The sequence below is a fragment of the Cataglyphis hispanica genome, chromosome 3 (genome assembly GCF_021464435.1).
Source record: "Cataglyphis hispanica isolate Lineage 1 chromosome 3, ULB_Chis1_1.0, whole genome shotgun sequence".
Classification (NCBI taxonomy): Eukaryota; Metazoa; Arthropoda; class Insecta; order Hymenoptera; family Formicidae; genus Cataglyphis; species Cataglyphis hispanica.
In genome coordinates, this window is record NC_065956.1 from 6,733,765 (window position 1) to 6,746,481 (window position 12,717).

Genomic DNA, 12,717 nt, shown 5'->3' on the forward strand with positions numbered 1-12,717 from the left:
TTGTTCGTCTAAACGTTTCTTATACCAAATTGTCTCTTATTTCGAATCTCGTAAATTTTTTCGGTAAAATATCTAACAAATATACAAAAAAAAATTATATTATATCATATGATAGTTATAGTTACAAGATAAAAGTACACCATTGATTGATTAAAGAGTTACAATGTTTTTAATTTAATTTATTAATTTATCTTATTAATCTGTTAATATATTATTTAATTTTGTTCTTTTTGCAAAAAGTGTTTTATGCTAATTGTATTTGTGAGAAAAGCTGAACAAGTTGATGAGAAACAGTTAGAGCGATGTGTCTCGTTAAACGACACGCTATGATTAAATGGCAGCTCCGTTCCATAGCCGTAACGCTTTTTACAGCAGCGGCCGATCGCCTTCGCTCTTTTATGCTGCTCATCAAAACCAAGTCAAACTCTCGTCCCCGGCCCTCAGGCTTTGTTTCCGATACTGCACGCGGCCTCTCGGACGCTCGAAATGTCTCGCGTAAACCGAGAGCTTAATAAAGCCAGGAATCCGGACTATTTCGTTCGTATCCGACATTCCGTATCGGGGAAATGGGCGACCGTTTACAGCCTCTCTCGGCGATCCTACGCGAAGACAAAGAGAGAAGGAGAAAGAGAGAGAGAGAGAGAGAGAGAGAGAGAGAGAGAGATAAAATCAGCAGAAACGAAATGGAAAAAAGGCGCGTTTAACGTACGCGTTTAATGACAGGTTAGAAACAAACGGGCCCCGTTATGGGTCGGTCTATCGAGGTGGGTCTCTTTTGGCAATAAAGCGGGTCCGGACTTTATTGTCCGGAAGACTTCCACGCCAAACGATTTGGACAGTCGGACGTTCGGGGACCGGCGAATTTCCGGTTTATAAGCGCGTCGTAAGGACCGCGTAATACCGCGCCGTTAACGATTAACGATTCATTTAGGAACGTTTAGTGCACGGTGAACAGCGCGAGATGGAGATGCTATTTCAAGCGGCTTCTCTCTAACGGGCCTTTCTCCGCGATCGCTGGCATGCTCTCACAGGACGACGCAAAAGGCAAATTACTTCCGAAAATTGCAGAATTTGCAAGTATTAATCTCTTTACGCGCTATCATAAAATTGCAGATGTTTAAATAAAAAAATAAAAAGAATTAAAATAATGACCATCATAAATTTATAAAAAAATATAATTAATGATCATATTAGATCTAATATTACCCAGGAAATTTTATGGTAAAGATTTTAATTAAAAATTGACGGATATTTCTTGATTAAATCTTATTATATATTAACGATTTACACAGAATGTAGAATGTGAGATGTTCTTGAACAAAATCGTATAAGAGAATGTTAATACTATAATTTCGTAATTTCTTTTAGCCATTAACATCGCGTTAAATTCACTAAAATACATCCAGAGATCAGACAACGATTCGACGACTCGTTAACGTCGTTCACCGCGCTCGTAATCTGCCCATTTCTATTACGACAGAACAAGCAAACAGAAAATCGATTCGAGAGAGCCAGTTCTCCTTTATTCGTTTATAAAGCAAAGAAATAATTTTACCATGATGAAGCACCTCGATTTCCCGCTATGATCACAAGAACAGCATCATCCACACCTGTAATTAATAAAACATAATTAAATTGATATATTTAAATTTTTAAAACTCGCTTATTTTTTTTATCTCTTATGATAATTATAATAAATCTTTCGATATATTTCGTTTATTCGAACAACATCAAAGGTTTAATTGAATTTATATAGTACATTACGACAATTATGCGCAATAAAGCTGCACACAAAGTTCTTGCTGAAAATAAACTACAGATTGTTCAGATCAGTAATAATCGAGTTTTTATTCGCGCCGCAATTCTTCGCTTATACCGAGACAGTGGATGACGAAGCAAAGGATATGGAGATAAATGATCCAAGCGATAGGACGTTGCGCCCTTCGGAGCAGATTATCGCAACCGCGAACATGTGCAGACGTGACAAAAAAAAAAAGAAATATGTCTCAAGTTCGCTTGCAAAGAAATGTTTCATCATTAAAAGCGAGCGCGTGTAGCCGAGTGCATCCGAGATATTTAAGTATTTATGGATATTCCCGGCGTGCACTCTTACAATCAATCTTATCGACTGCATTCCCGAACACGAGCATTCTACCGGAGTAATCCCGACGGGACAAAACGACGGGGAGCTGTCAAAGCGCCAGTGAAAGAACGCCATTTCTTAGAAGCTGACCGCCGTCATCGCATCTAAAGAGAGGCAGAGAAAAAAAAGAGTGAGGGGAAGGGGGAAGAGCGATCGGCTAAGATCGTTCGCTAGTAGCATAAATCGCATGCATTTAGCATTCGCGATTTTTCGCGTGTTTCGCGGATACGCGTATAAACGCTTAATGCATGTCACTTGGATCATATCTCGTGTCCATAATAACCGCGTGCTCGCCACTTTTTTAAATGCGCGATCGTACCGAGAAACAATCTTCCTCCTCGTCAGCCGTACAAGTCTTCGCTTTTCTTTTTTTTTTTTTTCTTCACCGTTAATCCGTGTCAGCGTATGTACGTCGGTTTTATACGAGAATTTTATCGCGGCTAGAACGATGGCGCAGCGTCTCTTAATACGCTTTCATAGTTGGCTCTCGCTTTTAAAGCGATTGCGAGCAGGTACTTTGTCTAACAATAAGTACACTCGCATAAGTACGCGTAAGTGCACAGATATCGTTACGCTCTCGAAGCCTTTCCTCTTTCCCTTCGCTCTTCGTTGACCCTTTTGCGACGGACAGTCCATTTACCAGTTTCGTACTAACATACGTATGTGCATGTCATATGCCCCCCCCCCCTTCTTCCTCTATCATCGTTTCTTTTCTCAGCGTTCTAGAGCGAGAAAAGACGGATATAATGGCAGATAAGACGGATTTTACCCGGAGATCCACACAATCGCGGGTGGTCTCCACAAGATATTTTCACGGCTTTGATGTACAAAAATTCCATCATTAACGATGCACGCCATCATGTTGCTTATAAAAAATGCGTTGTAATGTCATCCAAAATCAAGAAAAAAAATTAAAATTTGTTTTCTACGATGTAAAATAATAAAAATAATTTTACATATATAAAAAATACTATAATTCTATATTAAGATAAAGATCAATCAATATAGTAATCAATCACGCAAAATAATAATGACAAAATAACGAGAGCGCGACGCTAATTTGACTTTTGGATGCATCATTTGCCAATCAAGCGAGCGATCCAAGACTTAACTCTCACAATGCCTCGCAAACAGAAAGCCTCTTTTCCGCGGCGTACCTCCCATTCCCGGTTGATGATGCGCTCGTTCTTTATTCACGTCTGTTCCCTGGGCGAGCGAGGGAAGCGCAGCGCCCAGCCATAAACAGTCTGTAGGATAATTAACCCTTTGAGGAGTCTGAAGCTTTGACGATTTTAATAATCTTAAAAGACAGCGGCTTCTCTGATTAGTACTTCAGCCGACAGCGAATGCAATCGACAATGCTCCTTCTCACCGCGATGCAACGCGACGCGACGCGCAGCTCGGTATTATCAAGCCGCATTTCATGATTTTTTTGTGTGGTACATTATCATGAAAAATTCACGCACCCTCGCTTATTCGGGGTATCGATCCTCTAATGATATAACCTCTTCTTACTTCTTTATTTAAATTTTATCCAAAAAAATACAGTTATATCGAGTTATCTCATTCAATCGATGTATTTTTCTTCAAGTAATAATTGTAAAAATTCATTAATGAATAAAATTATGTAAATTATTATTTTCTATTAATAAGTTACAAATTAATATTTCTCTTTAATCCAGAATCTTATAAAATAACGTAGTTTAAAAATAATTTTGATTTTAAAATTAATGACTTTTGGCTCGCGTTAGAATAAGTTGAAAATTCTTTATCATAAATATATATAAATATATATTATGAATATATATATATATATATATATATATATATATATATATAAAATAACTGTATCGCTAAATATTAATGTATTGTGTGTGAGGAGTATGATTTGACAATATCAAATCGTATATTCAACTTTTGTAGCGTACAGTACTTTCATGAAGGTACTCATATGTCACTTTGAAGTATTGACATGAAAGCACTCCCATGCGGCATAACGCAAAAGACAAGTCGCGACATGAAACGACCCCTTAGTAGCCGATAACACACGTGAATTATTTTCAAAAGCTAATTTTTACCGCTGCACGTACTTTCTCTTTCTCTTTCTATCTCTCAAAGTCAAAGGACGTTGTTACACTTCTTTCCGCTTCAGCGATATTCATATCCAGCTTTTAACAAGCAAAAATGTCACTGCCCTTTCTATTACATGTCGCAATTCCATAGCACATACATATGAACAAAAAGGAGAAAACGCGAACAAAAATATCAAAAGAAATAACAAAAATATACAAACATAATATCCAATATTTTCATATTGTTTGTAGAGAAATGTTTACATCAAAAATTTTACTTTTTCGTTTACTTTACAAACATATGTTAATACTAATTGTAAGAGAATACTTTGCATTCTCAAACTTCATTTAATCAATAAATAATAACGTTTTACTCGTAACTACATATTTGAATTCGATCACACAAGAAAATGATTCATGACATTCAGGCGCGATAAAAATTGAAATTGAAATTTCAACACTGCTCTCTATCTCGGAATATACTTGAGGACTAATTTAAAGCGTGTCAAGGAGGAGATGGCGTAAGAACGTTGCGTCCGTAAGGCACGCAATGGTCACATAATGTTTACGTATAGTGATAAGGTGAAAAGTCTTCGAGCGAATAAAAATCACACAACGGAATACTGTTCTGTGAGCGCGATAACCCGCCGGGTCGAAGACGATTACACAAATCATGGTCGTCGATAGACACAATCAGCTTCTACAAACAAATTGCACGACCAATCACGCCAGTATAAAGCCCTTCGTTCACTCCACCAAGCTCTACATTCGCAGTTTCTTGCGATTATTTCTCGCCAATATTATCGATCAATTATCGACACGCTCGATGCAATCGGAACATGGAATGCATTTCTGCAGTCGCGCGATCAATAGCGGATACTCGATTTCTACGAAAATATATGCATAATAATTCCATAAGTAAAAATACTTTGATTTTTGATGCAATTATCGAACAATACTTTAAATGACTAATGTACAATACTTTAAATATCAATAACAATTGTTTTATTTATTTCATCGCAAAATAAAATATTATATAAAGCTGATTACAAACTAATTGGAATTTCTACAGTCATTTACTTTAATATATATAATCAACTATATAGATTGCTATTTATTAGTTAACTAATTTGGAGATAAATTACTCTCGTCATTCTCGGCATTAAGTCCTCAAAAAAAAAAAAATAAAGTTGACATGTGTCACAGCCAAATAGAGAAAATCGACGTGCGGTTTAACAACTGTAACTTGCATTTCAAGACACACGTGCTCGCCGAGTAATATCTGTTTCGTCTAATTATTTTTCTGTTTCGGCCTGAACGACACAGACGTGCTTTTGACAAGTAAACTCTTACAATGACAAATATATATATATATCGAAATATTGTAACAGCTACTCCCCATGCGTAATAAATGTCCATAAGAATAAATAAATAAAAAATATATAACACGATGTTTCTAAATGTCAATTAAAATTATTTGCGTTTTACATCTCTACTTTTGCACATTTGTAACAAAATAAAGTATCTTTTTGTAAAAAAAAAAGCGTTTTCTTCTCGCGAACCTCGTGCAGCTCCCTAGACGAGTCATTATCGGTGAGCATTAACGATTCCCCGCGGTGGTACAATCAGGAAGCCCCAAAGCGTGCGTCGGAAGTGGAAGCAAACTTAGAACGATTTAAATATGAAGTGGCTCGCGGCGTGCTCTCGAGGAATCGTCCAAGTGACGGAGAATGATTACGCTAATGACACGGTGGCGAGAGGGGAAGCGGCAAAGGTGATTGGGAAGGGACGCTTTAACAACGGGATAGGTGCAGACTGGTACGATATTCGCGCGGCACGCAATCCCAACATCAACAACATCAACTATGCCTCGTGAGGCCGTACCGACAACGGCGCGCGCTCGCGATACCCCGGCTACCATTATCGGGGTTTCCCTTTTTTATTATAGTCGCGGAACATCGTCCGGACGTACGATTCGCTTTTATTGCGAATGCCCATCTACCTACCTGAACCTGAACGTCGTGCCGCTCTTACGTTGACTTATCGTCCCCACCACGCCCGCACAGGTGCGCCGCATAAGACGGAGGAGGAGGAGGGAAGAGAGGAAACCTGGCATCGCGGAGAAACGATGAGGAGCGTGGATGATATGCGTGCAAATCCATGGTGCGCGGCGTTAAGTGTTAAACCGACTAATGGAAACAGGTCATTGGACTCTTGTATATGCAAAGGGCGCGTATTCAGATAACGATGAGCACATCACGATGACATATAATTTGATTGCTCATAGGCTGATCTATTCCTTTTACAAATGTAAAAACTGTACATGTACAAACTTGACACAATAAAAGATTAACATAATTAAATGTTAATATTGATACAAAAAATTAATGTATTATAACGATATTAGTTAAAAAAAAATCATGTGACACGCGCCAGGAGCTTTTTTCAAGTTCTACGGTCGTCGCGAATTAGCCGATTACGATCAAAATTCACAAGTACCAAGCCATTCCACCTCGACTCATCGTTAGTCACATCGTAGAACAAGTGAAATGAATAATGACGATATTATTCAAATAGCGCGTCGTGCTTTACAACTTCCGTGATTTTTTTCAGAAGCACAAAGACAGAGCGCGGCGCATTAGCGGTCACGAACAAATTACCGTGTGTGCTCGCGTGTGCTCGCACAGAGTTCGTGTGCATTTAGCCATGCTGTGTTTTCTATCCCGTCGAACTTGTCGGGATATTACACAATTTATAAAGGATGACCACGCAAACGGGGAGTCATAACTGAGTTAAAAATACAAGGCAAATTTATTATGCCGGAGTATTACATATATATTCTATCGTTTGTCTATAATTAATGTTTTTATTAAATTATTATATTCCCAAAATATTCAATATCATTCAATGTTAGAAAAAACCATGAATCCTAGAAAATGAAATAATTGTTAATTATGGTCAAAATAACAAAATTAAATAAATAATTTTATTTTATGAATCGCGAAATAAAATTTATTGTCACTATTCTATAAACTTAAATTCATTAGTACGATATCTACCGACAGTCTCACTCGCCTTTCAACGAAGCTAGGTTGGCCGAGCGGTCTAAGGCGCCAGACTTAAGATCTGGTTCCCATTCTGGGAGCGTGGGTTCGAACCCCACACTTAGCAAATATTTTTTTTTGGTCTATTCGCAATTATCTTGATTTCTTCGCAATTATAAAATAAATAATATTGAAGCAATTGTTCCAATTTTTGCTAACATAATTATTTATATTCACACGCCATTAAAATTAAAATGCAGTAAACAGATGTATAAATATCGATCTTTGTTTTTCTTTAAAGTGTTACAAAATTTGTTTATTACATTTAGATTTATCATTTATAATTTATCATTAACTATGCTTCGAAGAGACATACTTTCAAGACATTTTATTTTCATACAAAGAGAGAAGTAACGAGAGCTTTCAACGTAGTCGGATTCGAGATGACTCTCAGTCTCAAGATTAATGGTAGTGATAATTGCGTCGAGTATAAATGACTTGATGAATAGTTATAGACAATTAGAGAATGCGAAATAAACCGGCGCAATTCTCGTGCGGTCTCAATTCTACTTGCTAATCTCTCAATAAAACTAATAGCAATTTCAAAGAAGTTGACTTTCATTAGTCAAACTATGTACGTCTATAAAAATTAACAAGTATTAATCACAGATAGTGCATACATTTTATGCATGAAATTTTATATATATATAAAATCTCTATTTCAATCTTGTAAAAAAATTAATATGTCAATGTGAAGTTGGATGAAATCTCACAAAACACGCGTACAAAAATAGATGCTTGAAAATATCTCACTTTAGTCATACAAACTCCGGCGTTTTTATCGATCGCTCTCGAATTTAAAAACGTTAATTTTTTAGTCTAATCAGCGTATCGAAAGGAAAAGCGAACGATTAAATGGGATTAGTCAAACGGCAGGCGACGCGGACCCTTTTCCCAAAAGACCGAGACTTGACACCGTAAAAATGTCCACCCTACACCAAAGGGGAATCTTTCAAAGAGAAAGAAAGAGAGAGAGAGAAAGATAAAGAACGAAAATCGCGCATTGAAGTGTCTGTCACAACAATTTCGCTGAAAAAGCACAACACGTCGACATAATGTCGGAATACAACTTGTAATTTCATTCCGCCGCATCTGCTGTCATTCTCACGTTACCCCGCGAACTTTTCGACTTCGTTCGAGGTTACGAGGGTACGAGAGGCGTCTCGTACCGTCAAAAAAAAAAAAAGATGGGGCGAACATATTTCAAACAATCCTTATGCACGGAGTATACAACAGAGCTTCCCTGCTGTTTAAGACTGTTACTTCTACTGATCGGATTTCAAGGTCGGAGTATCGTAAAAAAGAAAATGAGAAAACTAAAGAACAAATAAAATATATCAGGTAAAGTATTCTTCTCTTATATCTTTGAAATAATATTCTGTATTTTTAAGAATCTATAATATTTCATATATATTATATCAGATATTTTTTTTGCATTTATTATTGTTTAAATAGAAATTTGTAATCTAAATTATGTATAATAATTGTGTATAATAATTTCTAAAATTTTGATACATATTAAATGTATATATTTTAAATAATAAAAAAAATATTATAAAATATTAATATAAATATATATTATTTATATAAATGATAATGATACAAATTACAGAATCAGATAATCTTCCTCTTTCTTCACTTTTGATCTTGTACTGCTATTGCACTTTTTATCATGATTCGATTTATGGAGAACGAAGCATGAATTTAAAAAATTCAGAGTTAGGCTCGAGAAAAATACTTCCCGACGGTTCAATCCATCCCTTGCGATTGTGAAAGGAAAATCGTATTTCTAATGCTGAGGCGTCGCGTGCTCGGCGTTCCATGAAATCGTATTACCACGCGCGGAATAAGGAATATTAAATTATTCTTTTTTCGGCTGGACTATCATCTCGTATTACCATCACCTTAAATCGCGGCTTAAAAATGTAATTTTATTCGCAAGCTTACTTCATATTTAATCGTACTCTCGTGTATCTCGATGGAAAATTATTTCGCATTGATTACAACGAAGCGCTTTGTTACGGAGTTTTGAAACCGAGCCAACAATTTTCAGACATTAAGAGAACGAGACAAAAATTAATCAGGCGTCTCTGAAACCATAAATAACGATTGGAGGCAGTCGGGGCAGCGAGTATACGTACGCCCAGACAATGGATGACAAATTGTGCGAAAGCAAAACAAACTATGGACTAGATTGAGCTGGCTGGTTCGGCGGCTTTGCCGCTGTCATCAATATAGCTGCGCGGGACATAATCTGGCGATAGCAACGTCGGCTAAGAAAAATGAACTTTTTCGCCAGTGTCCACAGTCCTTTCGTCCGAATTGCCCATTCTACTGCAAGTTATATTCCACTCCTATTCGTCCTTACAATAATCTCGAACCCGCATCTATCTATTGATATCGTAGAAAATTTATTTCTTCCAAAAGTTTATTCGTTTAACTATTTTCTTTATATAGATAAAAACTATATGAAATTATATTTAAATGTCTATATTGATATGTAAACTATGTATATAAAGTAATCTTCTGTTTATAAAGTGAGAAACTACATATTATACTCATTAAAGAGATTGCATAATAATTTATAATGATTATACATATAATGGTGATTATAAATACATATAATAGGCTTAAATAAACTTTATCAACTTCCGTATGTTTACATCTCGTTCGTGACGCATTCAAGATTAAATTCTATACTCAGAATATCCCGAGGCGAGGTAGATCATCGTATAAGGTTATCAGTGATTATGGCGTGTAGACGTAAACAAGAGACGCGGGAGGGTTACAGCAAAAGTCGCTTTGTACAGGGGTAAGATCGAATCGGAGCCGCACGAGGAAAGGAGGAGCGGAGAAAGTCTTAGCGTAGCAGGACACCGCCGTAGTGATCGTAAATGTTTAATATCGTGATTAAAGGCGCTGGCGCCTCTCATTATTATTTCAGTCTGGAGGACATTTCGCTCGGTCGCATCTCCCCGCCGCCTCGCGTCGCCGCGTTCCTTTTCAATTCTCACTTTTCTCCGTCGGCTTAAAAATCCTCGCGAAAATTAGCCGCCTAAATATTTAAAACACCCTACCGTCGACTGCGTTGTCTCTAGGAAGCGCAGCCGACGAAGGAAAAATGAAGAAAGCCGGGAATACAAAAACCGTCTGCTAACAGCAGCAGTATTATTGTCTCCGACATGGAAACAGGCATGATCCCTATCTGATGGATTTTCGCTCCGCGGATATCTTTCATTCATTGCGCCTCGTCACTTTCCACTGCGGTTCATTGAACACCCGCCGCATTTTTTGTTTAACATTCCCTACAAGTTTGACCTCTTGTAATTTGTTCTAGGCTTGGATAAATTTTTGGATTATAAAATTATTTAAGTCGACTGATGTTGACTACGAATTTAGATCACGACATTTTTTTTATCACATATTTTTATTATATAACAATTAATAAATATCACAAATATTTAGTAAACGTTGATAATTAAGAAACACAGTATATATAAAAAATTTTACAAACATTAAATCTTTAATAAAAATCTTTGACAAAAAGCATGTTTTATAAAAAAATAGATTTATTTAATATGTATGTAAACTCGTGTTCGTTCAAACAATCTTAGACGGAATCAAAATTCATACATGACGCATTCTATATATTTGAAAAAGTCGCGGACAACTTATTTCTTCGTCGTCGATTGCCCGTAAAACGTCCGTCGAAGAGAAGAGGGGGCAGGGGGGAAGGCGCGGCGCCGCTGACAATTGGACATTTACATTCAGCCGGAAGTTTCGTCGCTTGTAACGCGGAAAGAATCCGCGATGATACTGACGGGGGTCGGCACTTTTATGTCGCGCCGCGCACATTCGGACGCAACGCGAACGCTCTTGTACGCGAAAGGATATTCGTAAATAAAATTTTCGGCGAGGGTGACAAAATGGTCATACGCTCCAGTGCTGACCCTAACCGGAGAGGGGGTCAAAACTCGATATCTATGCGCGACGAGATTTTTTTTATGCTGTTTTCACATAGTTACGCTCTTCCTCGGGGACAAAATAGATACGCGAGATTGCCGGACAGGATATTATAACGGTTCAGCGACAGGGGATCCTGGGCGAATTCTCTCTTTTTCTCTCTCACTCTCTTATTTTCCCCTTCGGGGGGGATACTTCGAATACCGCAGGTTTAAGGCAACTCTATTAGATCTCGCCGAATCACTTCGATATCACGCGCGTACATATCCAATTTATACGTCCCCTTCGTGCAAGATTTCGTTTTCAAAGATTTATACATAGCATCAGTTTCAGATATTTTAAAAATCGTGAAAGTGTGTTAGGTTACACAAATCTTGTTATCAAATTAAATACTTTTGTTGAAGAACTTTTCATTTCACATAGAGATGATAATGAGCGAGAAAAATAATAAATCTCCATTTTTTGTTACTATATATATTTCAAACGAGATGAACAAAGGAAAATATGTCGCACGATACTTACCTAAGCAAAATATATTTCTATCGTATAATCGGACTGTCATGTACGCTTACGATCAATCAAGGCCGTTATCTACACGAGCGTTTCTTGCCTTTCGTACGACTCATCGGCGCGCGATTACGTTAGAGAGCGAGCCGCACTCTGCCTTATTGCGTCGTTTTTCCAACGATGATTAATTCCCACGTGCGATTCATCGTCGTTGCATTCATCCCTTGCGCGGGAAGAAAAAAAAAAGGAAAGGAAATCCTGTCACAGTATATTTCGCACGATTATTCCCGGGTATATTCGATGGAGATAGGCATAACGTATCTCTACCCGTATGATGACGACGGCAATTCAAATGATAGCATCTTTCTCCCGCGTCGACAAGGGGCCCACGGATATACACACAGAACAACTTTTGCATATGACGAATCGAAGACTATTACCATTCAATCTCTTTGCTCGGTTTCATTTGCATGCCATCGTCTCCCCTGTCGCGCTTTACATACGGCCACGGCCGTCGGTTGACATTCTAAATACACGCGTTTTTTTTATCATATGACGGACGAGCATACGTGGCCGTTCGCGCAAACCAAATCGATAAAGAATGTGACAATCGAGACAAATAATGTGACGAGATTACGAAGGTTTTCATATAAATTATGAAAATGATATATATATAAATTTGAGCTTATTCTTCTTCGGAAAAAATTTTCATAATAAAAAAATTATCTTTTATAATCTTCAAATACGCGCACGCATGTGTGTGTGTGTGTGTATGTATAATAAATTAAAGTTAAAAATTATGATGCATAAGCGGGAATAACATCTCTACAAGAGAAAAATTTATCATTTAATTTGAAAATTGTATTTGTTATCTCCGCGCACAAAAAAAATTATATTAATAATAATATATTGTATAAATGACCAAAAA

General features: G+C 37.2%; 1 long non-coding RNA gene and 1 other non-coding gene across 2 annotated transcripts in view; one reads left to right on the plus strand and one right to left on the minus strand.

Annotated features, from left to right (window-relative positions):
• Nucleotides 1–12,717, minus strand: part of LOC126848197 (uncharacterized) — a 174,124-nt gene that overhangs the window by 117,366 nt on the left and 44,041 nt on the right. The window contains exon 2 of the long non-coding RNA XR_007687216.1: nt 1,556–1,610. This is a non-coding gene — a long non-coding RNA (uncharacterized LOC126848197). The remainder of the gene's footprint in view (nt 1–1,555; nt 1,611–12,717) is intronic.
• Trnal-uaa (transfer RNA leucine (anticodon UAA)) lies at nt 7,302–7,386 on the plus strand. The gene has a single exon. It is a non-coding gene; the product is annotated as a tRNA-Leu (tRNA).